Consider the following 16937-nt stretch of genomic DNA (forward strand, 5'->3'; position numbering starts at 1 on the left):
CAATCTCCAATTTCATCATTTGTGAGATTTCCTGAACGCCCACCAAGCTAGATCAGTTACAAAATTAGCCGTAAGATAATTGAATTATCTGATTTCCTACACAAAATTTTTGGAAATAAGCCAACCTAATTGTGAAACACATCAATTAAAAATGATAATTTGAGTTTAAACAATAATTGTCTTTGAATGTTTTTTTTGTCTAATGATGAAGAATGAGCTCATGAACCACTGAGACTCAAACTAGTTTGTGACAATGCAATGTTATAACCAACATAGTGTAGCTCTTTCCATTCTCAGTGTCAGTGAGCACTATTCACCTCAATCACAAGTGTGTTCATTAATGTGCTCATTAACGTTTACATTAAAGGGGTAACAAAAACATTGTACATTGCTTGAAAACATCTGATCTGTACAATATTATTACAAATGTTAGTTAGCCCTTATCAGTTTTAAAAATTTTGTTGAAGTATTACATAAAGAAAAGCTTGTAGTTTCCTTTGCTGTACAGAACTTTTTATCTTGCGAAGGTCCCAATAGTTCATTTTTGTTTTAATTTTTTAGTGTTTATTTTGAGAGAGAGAGAGAGAGAGACAAAGTGAGAGAGAGGGAGCATGAACAGGGGAGGGGCAGAGACAGATGGAAAGAAAAAGAATCCCAAGCAGGCTCCACACCGCCAGTGCAGAGACTAATATGGGGCTTGAACTCACAAACCACGAGATCATAACCTGAGCCACAACCAAGAGTCAGACTCTTAATTGACTGATCCACCCAGGCGCCCCTCATTTTTGCTTTTATTTCCCTTACCTCTGGATATATATTAAATAAGTCTGTGGCCTAGGTCAAAAAGGTAGCTTCCTGTTTTCCCCTGTAGGATTTTGATGGTTTCCTGTCTCACATTTAGGTGTTTCATCCATTTTGAATTTATTTTTGTGTATGGTGTAAGAAAGTGACCCAGTTTCATTCTTCATCATGTCGCTGTCCAGTTCTCCCAGCACCATTTGCTAAACGGACTGTATTTTTCATTGAATACTCTTTCCTGCTTTGTTGAAGATTAGTTAGCCATATTGGATAAAGGGTTATTATCCAAAACCTATACAAACTTAACACCCAAAAGACAAATGATACAGTGAAGACATGGGGAAACGACATGAATAGCCATTTTTCCAAAGATGACGTCCAGATGGCTAACAAACACATGAAAAGATGCTCAGCATCACTCATCAAATACAAATCAAAACCACAATGAGATACCACCTCACACCTATCAGAATGGCTAAAATTAACAATTCAGGAAACAACAGATGTTGGCGAGGTTGTGGAGAAAGAGGATCTTTTTTGCACTGTTGGTGGGAATGCAAACTGGTGCAGCCGTTCTGGAAAACAGGATGGAGTTTCCTCAAAAAATATAAAAATTGAACTACCCTACCACCCAGTAAAGTAATTGCACTACTATGTATCTATTCAAAGGATACAAAAGTGCTAATTTGAAGGGGTACATGCACCCCAATGTTTATAGCAGCACTATTGACAATAATCAAAGTATGGGAAGAGCCAAAATGTCCATTGACTGATAAAAGGATAAAGAGGATGTGGTATGTATGTACACACACACACACACACACACACTGGAATACTACTTGGTGATGAAAAAGAATGAAATCTTGCCATTTGCAAAAACATGGATGGAACTAGAGGGAATATTCACTAGAAGTGAAATAGTCAGAGAAAGACAGATGTCCTATGATTTCACTCATATGTGGCATTTGAGAAACTCAACAGATGAACATAGGGGAAGGGAAGGAAAAATAAGATAAAAACAGAGAGGGAGGCAAAACGTAAGAGTTCTCTTAACTAAAAGTTCTAAAAAACTAAAAAACTAAAAAGGTTTTTGCAGTGGTGGGCATTAAGGATGGCACTTTCCGGGATGAGCACTGGGTGTTTTATTTAAGAGGTGAATCACTGGGTTCTACTCCTGAAACCAAGACTACATTGTATGTTAACTAACTTGAATATTAAATAAATAAATAAATAAATAAATAAATAAATAAATAGCATGTAGTAGAATCCAATTTGCAGAACTTTAATAAAGCACAAGGGTGAAACCAGCAAACAATTTAAGAAACAGAATATTGTCAGTACTGCAGAAACTCTTCATGCACCTTTCTAGCTAACTTCAACTACCACCCTGACTTCTAACAAGAGAGATTGGTTTTACCCATTTTTCTACTCATATACACAAAAAACACAGGGTGTACTCCTTTGTGGGGTTGTTGTCAACATTAGCTGTGTGAGATTATTCTACGCTATTAAAGTTTTCACATGTTCAACTCTAGTAGTTTTCCAAGGTGGTTTTATGAAAATATATGTATCCAAGCAATGTATCCAAGTTCTAGTTATTCCACACAGTTGGTTTTTTATATTTCATCATTTATGAAATCTGACAGGTATATAGTGATACCTACTTATGACTTAATTTATACCTCTTTAGCGACTGTAATTGTTGTTAGTGATTTGGATGTTCTCACGCATGTTGTAAGTTAAAGATGTGTCCGTGTTTTAGTGAATTTCCCAGTTTCCTACTGATTCATAAGAATTGTAAATAGATACATACATACATTATATATACATAAACGTGTATTCAGATAGGAGTCTATCGTGTCTTTCAAAGAATACAGGTTAGAAGTGTTCATATAAGTGGGGTGTTTAAGGATTTTTTGGGTCCTGTTTAAGAAATCTTTGCCTGCTTTAGGGTCACAAAATTTTTATCCTATGGTTTGCTCTAAAACTGCATTGTTTGATTTTTGAAGTTAGATTTACAATCTCTACAAAGTTTATATAACTACCTATATACCATGTGAGTTAGGCTATTCAATTGATTCAGCATCATTTATTGAGAAGTACATCCTTTCCCCATGATACTGCACTGTCATGTCTGTGACAAACCTGGTAAGGGTAAATGTATAGATCTATTTTTGGACTTTCCCTTATGCTCTACTGGTCAGTTTGTATATCCTCGCACAAATGCCATATTTTCTTAAATACTGTCGATTTTTAATAGGTCTTAATATATGGTAATGTAAGTTCTTCAGTTTTAGTTATTCAAAATTGCCTTAGCAATTCTAGGCTTTTGTATTTACCATATGAATTTTAGGATATGTGTGCTAAATTTTGCGAAACAAAAAACAAAAAACAAACAAAAAAACCTTTTCATTTTGATTGCATTGGATGAATTTATGAATTTGGGAAATTAGCACCATATAATATTATTTCTTCCAACCCATGAACATGATTTCTCCCTCATTTACTTAGGTCTTTAATTCAATATTTGTGGTTTTCAATATAAAGTTTTGACAGTTACTTTGTTAGATACATTCTTAAGTATTTGATGCTTTTTGGTACTTATAGTCATTTTAAAATGTGAGTTTGTTACCGCCTCCCCCCCAAAAGTTCAATCATCACATGTTTATGTTCAGGCTACAACTAATTCCTTAAAATAGACTCAAGATCCAAGATGAAGTCAAGTGAATGTACAATGAACCACATATTGACCAATACAAATCTGTATGATAAAGTGTAACAGATAAAGTAGTAATAACTGCATCCCATGAACAGAACAGAGAAGTCAGACTAGCGCTTTGGCAAAAGGACATCCCTTCTAGTGTTAAACCGTGTTAGGTAATAATTTGATATTTTGGATAAGTTAAGTAATTAGCTCATTTAAAATAAGATTATTAAATTCTGAATTCCTACACATGGGGAACTATTTGTGAAACTTTATAGGATAAACAATTCAAAATTACCAGGGCCACAATTCAGAGTCGTACTTAATTCTTAACTGTAACTATACTTTGCAATTTTTTAGTAACTAATGGCAGAAACACTCTTAATTCTTTTTCTAGGGATATGATAAGCTGGCTATTTATAGAAACCCAGCCAAAAGAGAACAACCTCATTTATTAATGTTGAAAAAAAAGAGTATCTTTTTTAAAGTTATCATTTATTGTTAAAATATCATTTATTGTTAAGATATCATTTATAGCAATATAAACATGGATCCTATAAGGTAAACAACACTAGTTTAGACTATTCATCTGGGGATATTTACTGATTCTCACTGGTTTTTAAGCCTGTCCTTCTATGCAAACGGACAGGCAAAAATAAAATTGGCTAGAAGATCAGATTAGAGAACACCAGATAAAGCTAGTATCCATGAATGATGAGTGAATAGGTATGCACACTGGGGGGAAAAATGAAAAATATGCCTTAAGAGGAAGACAGTAGGAATAATTGTCAGTCTTGGCCTTGAGTCTTGGTGAAATTGAAAAAAGAAAGAAAACATTCTACCCAGGGAACTTCTAAAACCAGCCAATACTCATATCTGTTTAAGCCAAAAACTCAGTTTCAAGTGGTCTTGAAAAAATAGTCTTCCCCTAGGCAGTTGGAAGAGAGAAACACAAATATACTCCTTGTAAGCTTTAAAAATTTTCTCTAAACTCTGAAGTCAAAGCTTATTGCCCATAGTCACAAACATACATAGAAACAAACCACCATGAACAAGACATTGAGTTAGATTTGAAGAGATGATTCATATTGGCATTGTCATACATAACATATAAAATATTTCAATATGCTGAAAGAAATCAAAGTATTATAAGTAGTATAAATGAAAAGTAGTAATCAAAATGACAGGAAGAAATGAAAAATATAAGAAGTAAGTTAGAAATTCAACAGATTGGCGGTGCCTGGGTGGCTCAGTACGTTAAGCATCCGACTTCTGCTCAGGTCATGGTGTCATGGGTCATGAGTCTGAGCCCCGTGATAGGCTCTAAGCTGACAGTGTGGAGCCTGGAGCCTGCTTTAGATCTGTGTCTCCCTCTCTCTCTCTCTCTCCCCCACTTGCACTCTGTCTTTCTCTCTCTCTCAAAAATAAACAAACATTTTTAAAAAAGAAATTAAACAGATTGGTCAGATGGATTAGACAAAAATGAAGACAGAATTAGTAAATAGAAGATATGGCTGAAAATATTGCCCACAATAAGACAGAAAAGTAGAGGTGAACGTGAGAAAAAGAAAAGAGACACCAGAGGGTACAGTCAAGTTGCATGTTCTGAAAGGCGATAAGAGAGATCATGCAAGAGAAAAGTAGTAACTAATAATAACTGAAACATTTAAACAATTTATAAACATTACCAATCCTTCAGAATTGATGACAAATCTCTATTAAGAAAGACAATAGATTGAGACACATCTCACTAACAAAAGAAAAGAGATTTTTAAAAAAGAAAAATCAGACTAGAAAGGCTTGATATTTAGGTAGACAGCTGAAAGCATAACATCAATTGAGAAAACAAACATAGTAGAATAATAAATTCAAAGTGCTGAGAGAAAATAGAAAGGAACACAGACTGCATGCCCCATATAACCATGTATTAAAAATTAAGGTGAAATCAAGGTGTTTTTCGTAAAAACATGTATGAGAAGGTTTGCCACATACAGAAACATTAAAAATATCTAGAAGATTAACCTCAGATAAAAACAGTAACTAAAATAGAAATTGATGTTACTAGGGCGCCTGGGTGGCACAGTCGGTTAAGCGTCCGACTTCAGCCAGGTCACGATCTCGCGGTCCGTGAGTTCGAGCCCCGCGTCGGGCTCTGGGCTGATGGCTCAGAGCCTGGAGCCTGTTTCCGATTCTGGGTCTCCCTCTCTCTCTGCCCCTCCCCCGTTCATGCTCTGTTTCTCTCTGTCCCCAAAAAAATAAATAAAGGTTGAAAAAAAAAAAGAAATTGATATTACTAAGAAATAGAGTGAACATTTTTCTCTAAAAGCCTAAGAACATTTCAATACTCAGATGATACAAGTTTACCATATAATTCATTCTATGAATTCATTATATATGAATTATATTCAATTTATTATTGTCATTCATTCCAGTTCATGCTTCCTAATCCTAAACAAGGCTAAAGATGTTTAAATTAATGGAGACGTGACACCACCAAGATAGAGATAAACATCATTATGGACCTCACTAGCCCTCACAAGAACAGCTAGCAATTATTCCAGAACAAGACACCGCTAAGAGGATATCAGAATACAAAGGTGAAATTGTAGCACCCTACTCCACCACAGAGACTAAGATAAGGATGAGATAAGGATAAAAGGATAAGAGAAGCTGCTACAAATTGACCCACACTTGCCCTCCCCCAGGCCAGCATAGCATCACCAGAAGAGGTCTCTCCTGAATCTCCAGTTCCACTAGTGGTAAAGGAGACCCTGGGGAGAACAAACAATGCCCTCACCCTTTCGCATTGTGGGTCACTTTGTGGGAGCTTCTACTAAGATGCTTGCACCATGGAAACTGCAGGGGAATCTGCAGGGTTCAACCACTGGGAATCTGACCATAATGGAGAAGTGGGGGAGGAGCTTGCAACAACCAGCACATGGATCCTGGCAAACAGGGGTTCATACCAGCATTACTACCCAAGTAGTAACCCCAACCAGTGGTCTTGCTTACCTGCAGAACCAAGTCAGGGCACACTCTGACCAAGGAACTCTACAGGAAGCAGATCTGCTTGATTCAGATTCTCCAACAAGAGTTTTACCACCCCTATAACTCGGTTTGCCCATGCTCAGGCAAGAAGTTGAATCACAGCCTGTCCTGCTGATGAGACTGTTTTCTCATCCCATCTGACCAGAAGGGCTGGTGAAAACTCCTGGAAGCTGTGCAGCCTGTGATACTCCAGGTGAGGGACAGGTGGACAGAGGTAATCACCTTCAAGCAAAGCCAGTAATGAGCCCGGAGCCTTTCCGTGCTATGTTCAGGCAGGGGATTAATTCCTAAGCAAGGCTACTACTAGAAAGGCTGTTCAAGAAATTAGGAATAGCCTAGAGTAGACCTTTCCCTTCTCACTCAGATAAGGGAACAGAGACATAGCCCCACATGCTGTAGAGAGTGTCTTCTGGCTCCATCTGACCACAAGACCTAGAGATAACTCCTGGAAGCTGGCTGGCCCAGTGGCATGTGAGCCAACAGGCAACAAGTCAGCTGATACTTGTAGAGCAAAGCCATGGCCCTGGTTGCTCAAGGAACTTAGGGTTCAGTTTCACCTGAATTAAGACAAAAATGAGCTGTCTGGCTTTAGAGTTGCTTTTCATGCTGAGCCTGGGCAGGGAACCTAAATCATAGCCCAGTTCTTCACTGAGTACAGCCTTCAGTCTGTCCTACTCAGGAACCTAACTAGAGCACACAGGAAGCTACATAACCCATTTGACATCCCTATTTACAGTGGCACTTGAACAGAGAGAACAGCCCAAGGCTTTTATCATCTACAGAGAAAAATTAGTGACCTCACTTGAAATGCAGTGCATGCTCTGGCTTGATTTGAATTCCCAAACAGGCTGTATAGGTATCTCTGTGGAGACTAGTGTTGTTATATTCCATGTGCCCCAGATGTTATGATAGTCCTTCAGCCTTACTTGGGTAGGGAACCAAGCAAGCTGCCCTATCCAACTGTTCTCTGGCACATCCCCACATCCCCATCCTCAGAGCTTAGTTTATTGCCCAAAAAAATAGACAATAGAAAGCCCCGCCTTACCAACAGAAATATCCCAAAACCCAAACTGGGTTAACTGTTGAAAAGCTATCTCTGCTAAAGGAAACCTGTGAAATCTGGAAGAGCCAAATGTTCAAATGTGCAGATACCAATATAAGGAATCAGGTAAAAAAAAATCAGGTAAATATGACACCATCAAGGAGACTAATAAAGTTCCAATAACTAATCCTAACAAAATGTAAATCTACGAATCAAAGAATTCAGAATAGTTTTCTTAAGGAAGGTTAGTGTACTACAAGAAAACATAAGTAATTCATAAAATTAGGAAAGCAGTGCATGAACAAAACTATCTATAAGGAAATAGCAACCGTCAAAAAAAAAAAACAAGAAACAAACCCTAGAGTTGAAAAATGTAATAACTAAGAATTCAACAGAGAGTTTCAAAAATAGACATTTTGTGCAGAATAAACAATCAGTAAGCTGGAGGATCAAACATTGGAAATTACCTTGCCAGAGTTACAAAAAAATAAAATAAAACAAAAAGAGAGAAGAAAGCCTACAGGAATTATGGTACACAATTAAAAACAAAAAACAAAAAGCAAAACACAGTACTCACATTATGAGAATTCCAGAAGAAGAAAAGAACAGAAATTATATTTAACACAATAATGGCTGAAAATTTCTTGAATCTAAGGAGAGAAACGGACATTCAGGTCCATGAGACCCAAAGGACCCCAAATACATTGAACCCAAATAAGGTTACATTGAAACACATGATAATTAAATTGTCAAAAGTCAAAGACAAAGAATTTTAAGAGCAGCAAAAGAGTAAAGTCATGGATAAGGAAATCCCATAAGACTATTGACAGATTTCTCATCAGAAACTTTTTTTTTTTAATTTTTTTTTCAACGTTTATTTATTTTTGGGACAGAGAGAGACAGAGCATGAACGGGGGAGGGGCAGAGAAAGAGGGAGACACAGAATCGGAAACAGGCTCCAGGCTCTGAGCCATCAGCCCAGAGCCTGACGCGGGGCTCGAACTCACGGACCGCGAGATCGTGACCTGGCTGAAGTCGGACGCTTAACCGACTGCGCCACCCAGGTGCCCCTCTCATCAGAAACTTTAAGCATAGGAGAGAACTGGGCAACATATTGAAAATAATGATCATAACTGTCAACCAAGAATTCTATATGCAGTGAAACTGTCCTTCAGAAACGGAGGGATTTAGACTTTCTAGAACAAACAAAAATTAAGGAAGTTCATTATTACCCGACCTGACTAATGAGAATTCGATGAATGAAAGTAAAAGAATGCTAATTAACATGATAAAAACATAAAACGGTAGATTAGATTTCACTAGCAATGGTAAATATGTAGTCATAGATTCTGCAATATAGTGACAGTGGTGCATGATCCACTTAGAATTCCAGTTTGAAAGTTTTAAAAAATGAATGTAGTGGGGCACCTGAGTGGCTCGGCCTGTCAAGTGACTTATTTGTGCTTTCAGCCCAGGTCATGGTCTCATGGTTTGTGGCTTTGAGCCCTGTATCAGGCTCCACATGGACAGCGTGAAGCCTGTTCAGGATTCTCTCTCTTCCTCTTTCTCTCTACCCCTACCACTGCTCACTCTGTCTCTCTCTCTCAGAATAAATAAACTTAAAAAAACATTTTAATGAATGTAGTAAAAATAACCATAACTACAATAATCTATTGTTAGTTACACAATATATAAAACAAATTGTAACAGCATTAAGTTTAAATGTGAGGTGGAGAAATGTAAGTATAAAGTTTACAAATTTTACTGAAATTGCCAGTTTAAAATACGGTGTTTTATGTTTAAAATATTCTACATAAGTCTCATATAAGAAGGAAAATCCTGTAGTAATTTCATAAAATAAAACACTAAAGAAGTAAAAGCATAATGATACCAAAAGATATCAAAACACAAAAAAGGCAGAGTAAGAAACAAGAAAAAACAGATCTATAAAACAACCAGAAAACAATTAACAAAATGGCAATAGTAAGTCCTTAGCTATCAATAATTACTTTAAACATAAACAAATTAAATTATCTAGTTAAAAGAGAATGACTGAATGGGTTAAAAAAAAATAAGGTCCAACAATACGCTGCCTATACCAGAGATTCACTTTGTTACTTTTTTTTTTTTTTACCTTTTTTTTTTTTTTTTTTTTTTGAGAAACCGAGAGAGAGCACATGCCGGGAAGGAGCAGAGAGAGAGAGAGAGAGAGAGAGAGAGACACAGAAAGAGACAGAAAGAGACAGAATCCGAAGCAGGCTCCTGGCTTCAGGCTCTGAGCTGTTAGCACAGAGCCCAATGCGGGGCTCGAACCCATGAACCGTGAGATCATAACCTGAGCTGAAGTCGTTCGCCTAACCAACTGATCCACCCAGGTGCCCCCAGAGATTCACTTTCTCCCTAAAGACACAGATAGACTGAAGGTGAAGGAATAGAAGAAGATATTTCAAGCAAATGTTAACCAAAAAAGAGCAAGAGCACTTCTTTCAAATAAAATAGACCTTAAATTAAAAATGACAAAAAGAGAAAAAGAAGGTCATCATATAAGGTTAATGCATTAAAATATTACAACTGAAATATTTATGCACTCAACATTGGAGCATCTAAATATATAAAGCAAAAACTAACAGAGCTATAATAGGAGAAATAAACTAATACAATCGGGGACTTTAATACACTCCTCTTAACAACGGGTAGATAGTCCAGACAGAATCAGTAAGAAAATGGCATTGAACACTACCGACCAAATCAGACGTATACAGAACATTATATCCAACAATACATTATTCTCAACTACACATGGAATATTTTCTAGAATAGACCATATGTTAGACCACAAAATAAGTCTCAGAAAACTCAACATGACCAAAATCTTACCAAGTATCTTCTCTGACCACAAATGAATGAAACTAGAAATCACTAACAAGAGGAAAACTGAAAATTTTACAAACACATTCAAATTACATAGCACTCTCCTGAACAATAAATGGATCAAAGAAAAGTAAGGGGGAAATAAAGTTTTTTGACACAAATGAAGATGGAAACACAACACACCAGAACTTGTGACATGCAGCAAAAGAAACCCTAGGAGGCGAGTTCATAGCAATAAACACCTGTATTAAGATGTAAAAAAAGCTCCCAAATAAACACTCGAACTACACACCTTAAGGAATTAGAGCAAGAAGGACAAACTGAGCCCAAAGTTAGCCGAAGAAAGAGAATAATAAGCATTAGAGCAGAAATTAATGAAATAGAGAACAGGAAAAGAACATAGAAAAGATTAACCAAACTAAAAGTAGGTTCTTTGAAAAGATAAACAAATGGGCAAATCCTTAGCTACACTAACCCAAGGGAAAGAGAAAGGACTTAAATCTAGACATCCTAGAAGAAATGGAAAAATTCTTACATGCAACTTAACCAAGACTGAAACAGGAAGAAATAGAAAATCTGAATTAATGAATTACTACAAAGGAGATTGAATCAGTAAGAATAGAAAAAAAAAAAAATCTCCCAACAAAGAAAAGCCCGATTAGATGACTTCACTAATGATTTTTGCCAAACATCTAAAATAGAATTAATACCAATTGTCCTTAAATTCTTGCAAAACAAATTTGAAAAAGAACACTCGCAAACTCGTTTTACTAGTCCCACATTATCTTGATACTAAAACCAGGAAAGGATACTACTAGAAAACTAAAAGCCAATATACTTAACGAATATAAATGCAAAAACTCTCAATAGAATACTAGCAAACTGAATTTAGCAGCACATTAAAAGGATCCTACACTATGATCAAGTAGGATTTATCCCAAGTATGCAAGGGTAGTTCAACATATGCAAATCAATGTATTATAGCACATTAATGGAATGAAAGAAAAGAATCAAAATCATCTCAATAAAGACAGAAAAAGCATTTGACAAAATCAAACATGTTGGATTTTAATCAATATGAATGTTGATTAAAACATTCAAAGAATCAGACATAGAATGAACATATCTCCATATTTTAAAGGCCAAATATGACAAGCTCACAACTCACATCATTAACAAATAACATATAGTATATTTATCATAATTATAATTTTATATTATGTATTATGTAATTATAATGACAATTTTATATTATGTATAATACAATGACATAGTGACAATTGCTATTTAAAATAGGATACAAATAAAACCACAAATATTCTTTAAAATTAAAATTGATGGTTTGGGGCGCCCGGATGGCTTAGTCAGTTGGGTGTTTGACTTTGGCTTATATCATAATTCTCAAGGTTGGTGGGTTCCAACTCTAGGTCAGGCTCTGTACTGGCAGCTCAGTCTGGAACCTGTTTTGGATTCTCTGTCTCCTCTCTCTCTGCCCCCTCCCTGTTCATGCTGTCTCAATAAATAAATAAATAAATAAATAAATAAATAAATAAATAAATAAAAATTTTAAAGTAAAATTCAAATTGAGTAGAAGTATAGGTAACTGGAATCTATTAGATAATCAACATAATAAGAAATAAAACTAATAGTTGTGGAAACAAAAAGTCGAGAAATAAAAATTAATCTAAAAATATTTTAAAGTAATAAAATTTATAAGAAATTTGGACAGAAGATGAATAAAAAATTTAATCCAAATATAAATAATTCAAAATCACTGAATGTGAAGGAATAAGACTTTGAAAGTATGAGATAAAATATTAAGATAAAAATCTGTAGATATCAAGAAAATTAGAAAAGCTGTAAAATATAGTAAAATCAGCAAAGACAAATCACTTAAAGGAAACAGACTGGGATAATAGAATAGACCGAAACAATATCAAGACACAGAATCATATAACATATCCCTCATAAGACAGGGGCTGGGAGAGAAGCAAAATCAGCAGAACTAAAAGCAAGTTGATCAAATGCTCAGAATTTTCTCCTTTGGGAAAAAGATTGGGTTCCTGGTCCCTAATGGTTAAAGGTACTCCGGTCAGAGAGAGAAGAATTTTAACTTCTTTGTCTTTGACCTTTACCAAGTTGTTGATGCAAGGGTCGGCTGCCTTTATAGCAGCTGTCACGTGAGGGCTGAGTCCCTTCAGCAGGCCCCAAACATAAAAACGTCAGCTCAGTAGCATTGTTGTATGATACACAACAGTACATACATGCTACACAGCACACTTAAGGAAGGAACACGTATATTTCAAAAAGAAATGTGAAGCAGTAAATCAGGATCTTGTAATCGAGTTTCTAAACTCTAATTGCTATTCTATTTAGACAGGGAGGAAGTAGTTATGAATCCTATTTTTTCTATCGATTAAAACCTTTCAAGACAGAAACTTCCATATATCACAGCATCCAGTTCTCTGTACTTGAGCCATTAAATTTCTTTATCTGTATCCTTTAGCCTGGTTAGAGTTGGCTTTTAGAGACCTTTTTTAGTGAAGGAGAAATGAGCTTCCCTACCACAAATACGACTGTCTCAATAACAGTACGTGGAATCAGTCACAAAAGCAAAGAAGGTCTTGCTGCTGCATATTTTACAGAGATAACTAGTTGATCAGGAGAACATGAAATATTTCCAAAACTTCCTTTTTGGCCCGGCTTTTTGTACCCTTAGGTCTTCTTCTGTTGTTAAGAGTAGATTATATGCCAACAATATATTATTAAGAAAATCAAAGAAGGAACAAAAACACATTCTCCAGAATCTTTGTGATTTTGTCAGCTACCTCCTGCTGCTGCCATATACGCCCCCTGCCTTCTACTGGTTTTCTCATAACTCTCCAGGTCATCTTCCAAAGGGCCTAAAGGAGGGAGGGCAGCCAAAGGACAAGGGAGTTTATAGGGGCAAAAAATGAACATAATAAAAGTAGGCCAAGTAACAGTGGTACGTCCAAAGGTTATTGTGAATAGAATTTTGAGACATGGTAGCATTGAGACATGGAAGCATTTTTCAGTCTCCTTCTCAATCAAGTAAGCTATAAGGTTATATAGAAATTGCAGTCAAAATATTGTTAGCCTAGCAGTTCGGTGAATTCAGGAAAAAAAAAAGACAACTAACACGAAGTTCAATTTAAAGAATAACAACTCTGGGCCATGAGTTATCCATTTGTTTAAATAAAATCCTAGAAATAAATAAATAAATAAATAAATAAATAAATAAATAAATAAAACCCTAGATTTGTCAACTTTTCCTTTAGATAGGTGTAATCTTGACAATGGTCAAGGTGGAATCACATAAAAGCTTACTAAGTTTTGTTTTAGAGTATATTAGGTTTATGATATAAAACAGGCTTTCAAGTTGGTGTCACTAGAGGAAATACTTTTTTATAATACATTTTCCATATAAAGAAAGGAAATATTGATATATGATGTATGTTTAAGGCATACAACATGACTTATATATGTATATATTACAAAATGGATTACCACACTAAATTCAGTTAACATGACCTCTTCATAGAACTTAAAAAAACTTCATATAGGATTAAGTGTTCACTTATTTAATAATAGGATCAATCTTTACATAAAAGTTTGAAAACCAGAGGCCCACAAACCCAAACCCTATGAACACATGTTTTACTGGGCCAGTGCTAGGTCTTTGTTGTTGTTAAAATTGTGTCAATGTCTTAAAATTGGGTAATTATAATGAAATGAAGATACCTCTTCTGAAAATTTCAAATGTCCATAAGTAATTTTACTACATTCTTACATAACAGTTATCTGGAGCTAAATACTAGCTGCCCTTATAAGTAGGGCCCTGATCCCCATTCCTCCCTATTACTCTATTTGCATAGTCTTCTCATTTCCTTATCTATCTGGCTCTGATGGCTTTTGAGTTGGGTGATCTTTATTGTAAATGCTCTAAGATATTCCAAAGAAAATAAGTGTTGAAAAAGACACGAATCTTTTAGCTTTCCTAACTGTACTTATCTGGTCACCTGATATTACTTCATGGATTGCCATTATTTATGGAAAAACTCTTCAAGTTTATAATAAATAATTCAATTGGCAAGAAACCATAATTGGTATCTCCTTTTCCTTTGCCTATAGATAAATAGAATACTTAAGTTCTAAAAGTTATTCTCGAAAATCTTAGGTAAGCTAGGGTGATTTGGTGTTAGGGACAAGAAGCTGGTCCCTGACCCTCAGAGCTATAATAATTCTTAGAGAATTCTTATGGGATGAGCTTTTAAGGTATGACTTTGATTATTCTTAGCATTCCTCAAGGTTGTCACTTAGAACATGGACTCCAAATATGTACTGCATAAAAATGTGTAGGATGATCGTATATCGTAGTTTCCCCAACATAGTTCCAGATCATGCATGTTTTCCAAATATAACTGCCCAACACAGTTCCAGGTCATGCAGAGCCTCCTTTAACACTCCAAAGTGTACTGGTATAGATAATATATAGTCATCTTATGCACTATTCAATATAATTTCACTTAATGTAAGACTTTGAATCGTATCTACATCTTAGTCCTAGGACTGAATTTAGCTCATATGTTCCATCCTTCCTTTTGTCTTTTCCTCCTCTCTTTTTCTCCCTCTCCACTTCTATGTGTTAGCCTACACTATATTTTCAAGTTTGAATGCCTTTAAACAGCCATGTATTTTTCAATTTGCCACTGGCCTCACTACTCCATCTAATACTAAAAACGGCTGCTTCACTTTACTGCAGAGCGTTGGAGTCAGATGCCCTGATCTTATGGATCTTATGACTCATTAATAACAGGATATAAAATGCAATACTTTCTAAGTCTATTTGACTAACTATATAAATCTTTTGTCCAGAAGTAATTCATAGGAATTCCTTACAATGCATTTTAGGAAGTCCTATCAATTTGCATTAATTTACTGGTTCTTTAATCAAAGCAAATATTAATTTCTACTTTGAGCCAGATAGTGAGCTAAAGATGCATTACCTCTATTCTATTTCTTAATGCTACCATAATTTTGTATGTTCTTTGTAAAGAGAAATGAGACATCTATATCCACTTAGCTTACTATTTGACAATCTACCTTGACAAGACTTTACTTTTCCAGTAAATTCTTGCCCAGGAAGGTAAAGTTGCAAATAAACCTATCATTTAGGAAGGCCTTGAAAATTTATTTATCCAATAAACATACTACTCAACTTGCTTTCATCACATAAACTGCTCCTTCTCACAACAGTGAATAGCTCAATTGGACTCATCAAGAAAATGGCTACCCTTTAAGTCATGCCTACTATTATAACATGAACTTTACCAAATCCGAGTCAGTAATGCCTACACTGAAAGACTTGCCTTAAATACAAATCTTATAAACAGCCTGCCTTTGAGTTTGCCTTTCAAAGAGGTACTAATATTGTGAAGGTAGGGTCTTCCTTTACTGCAGAGTAAACAACAAATTTAGTTTTCCTTGATGAACAGTTTTGGTGGCTTCTTTGGAGAGGCCAGCAAGCAGCAAGAAGTAAGCATAACTGAGTAGGGAAACAGTGTTCACTTAAACAATGGTTATGTAAACAGGGCTTCAGTGGTCGTTTGTTATGCCAAAATGTATCTGTTAGTCTCTTGCTATCTCAATTACAATTCAGACCTACACTATAATAGAAAGAGTATGATACTAGAAATCAGATGCAAGTTAAAATACCTGCCTCTTCATTACCAAGTTGTTCCATATTGGGTAGTTCACTTAATTTTTCCAATCCTCAAATGACAATGACTGGTGTAAAATAGTATCAATAGTATCTTTTTTCCAGGGTCATTGTTTCCTATGTGGTAACCTACATGAACATGCTTCGTACATATTTAATTGACAACATTAGTAGTTGTTATCAGAATTGATTTATGTTATGCCGTGTTAGCTTCTGGAACTGCAATTTATGTGGAATCTCTTTATGTACATAATTTATCTCTCTTTTACTGAGTCTCAAAGAGGAAGAAGAGAGGAAAATGGACGTATTTGAGATTATGAGTCCATGCTATCAGCAGCCTGTGTTGAGGAATCCTGGTAGAAACCCCACATGTGAAGGTGAGATATAGTCAAAGGGAGCATTGTGTCAAACCAATACGCAATAAGATCCGAAGACAGACTAATGCTTGGACCCATTTTCCATTTAGTTTCAGGTATACAACTTGACATAAATTTAATTCCAGGGGGGTAGGACAAAAATCACCCAACTGTTCATTCTCATTCTTCAGTCTATATTGAATGAATAGTAAATATTGATCAAAATATGTATTTGTATGGTCTGCTTCTCCCTTATTCTCAAAATGCTTAACTTGGGATATCACTACATCTTGATACTCTTTCTCCTCACTTGTTTCTTTCTTTGCCTCCTGCCTGGGTAGATATCCCAGACTGTTTTCTGTCTGGTCTGTTTTGCCA

The sequence above is a fragment of the Lynx rufus genome, unplaced genomic scaffold (genome assembly GCF_022079265.1).
Source record: "Lynx rufus isolate CCGP_SWC_20201006 ecotype Redwood Valley unplaced genomic scaffold, mLynRuf1.p SCAF_12, whole genome shotgun sequence".
Classification (NCBI taxonomy): Eukaryota; Metazoa; Chordata; class Mammalia; order Carnivora; family Felidae; genus Lynx; species Lynx rufus.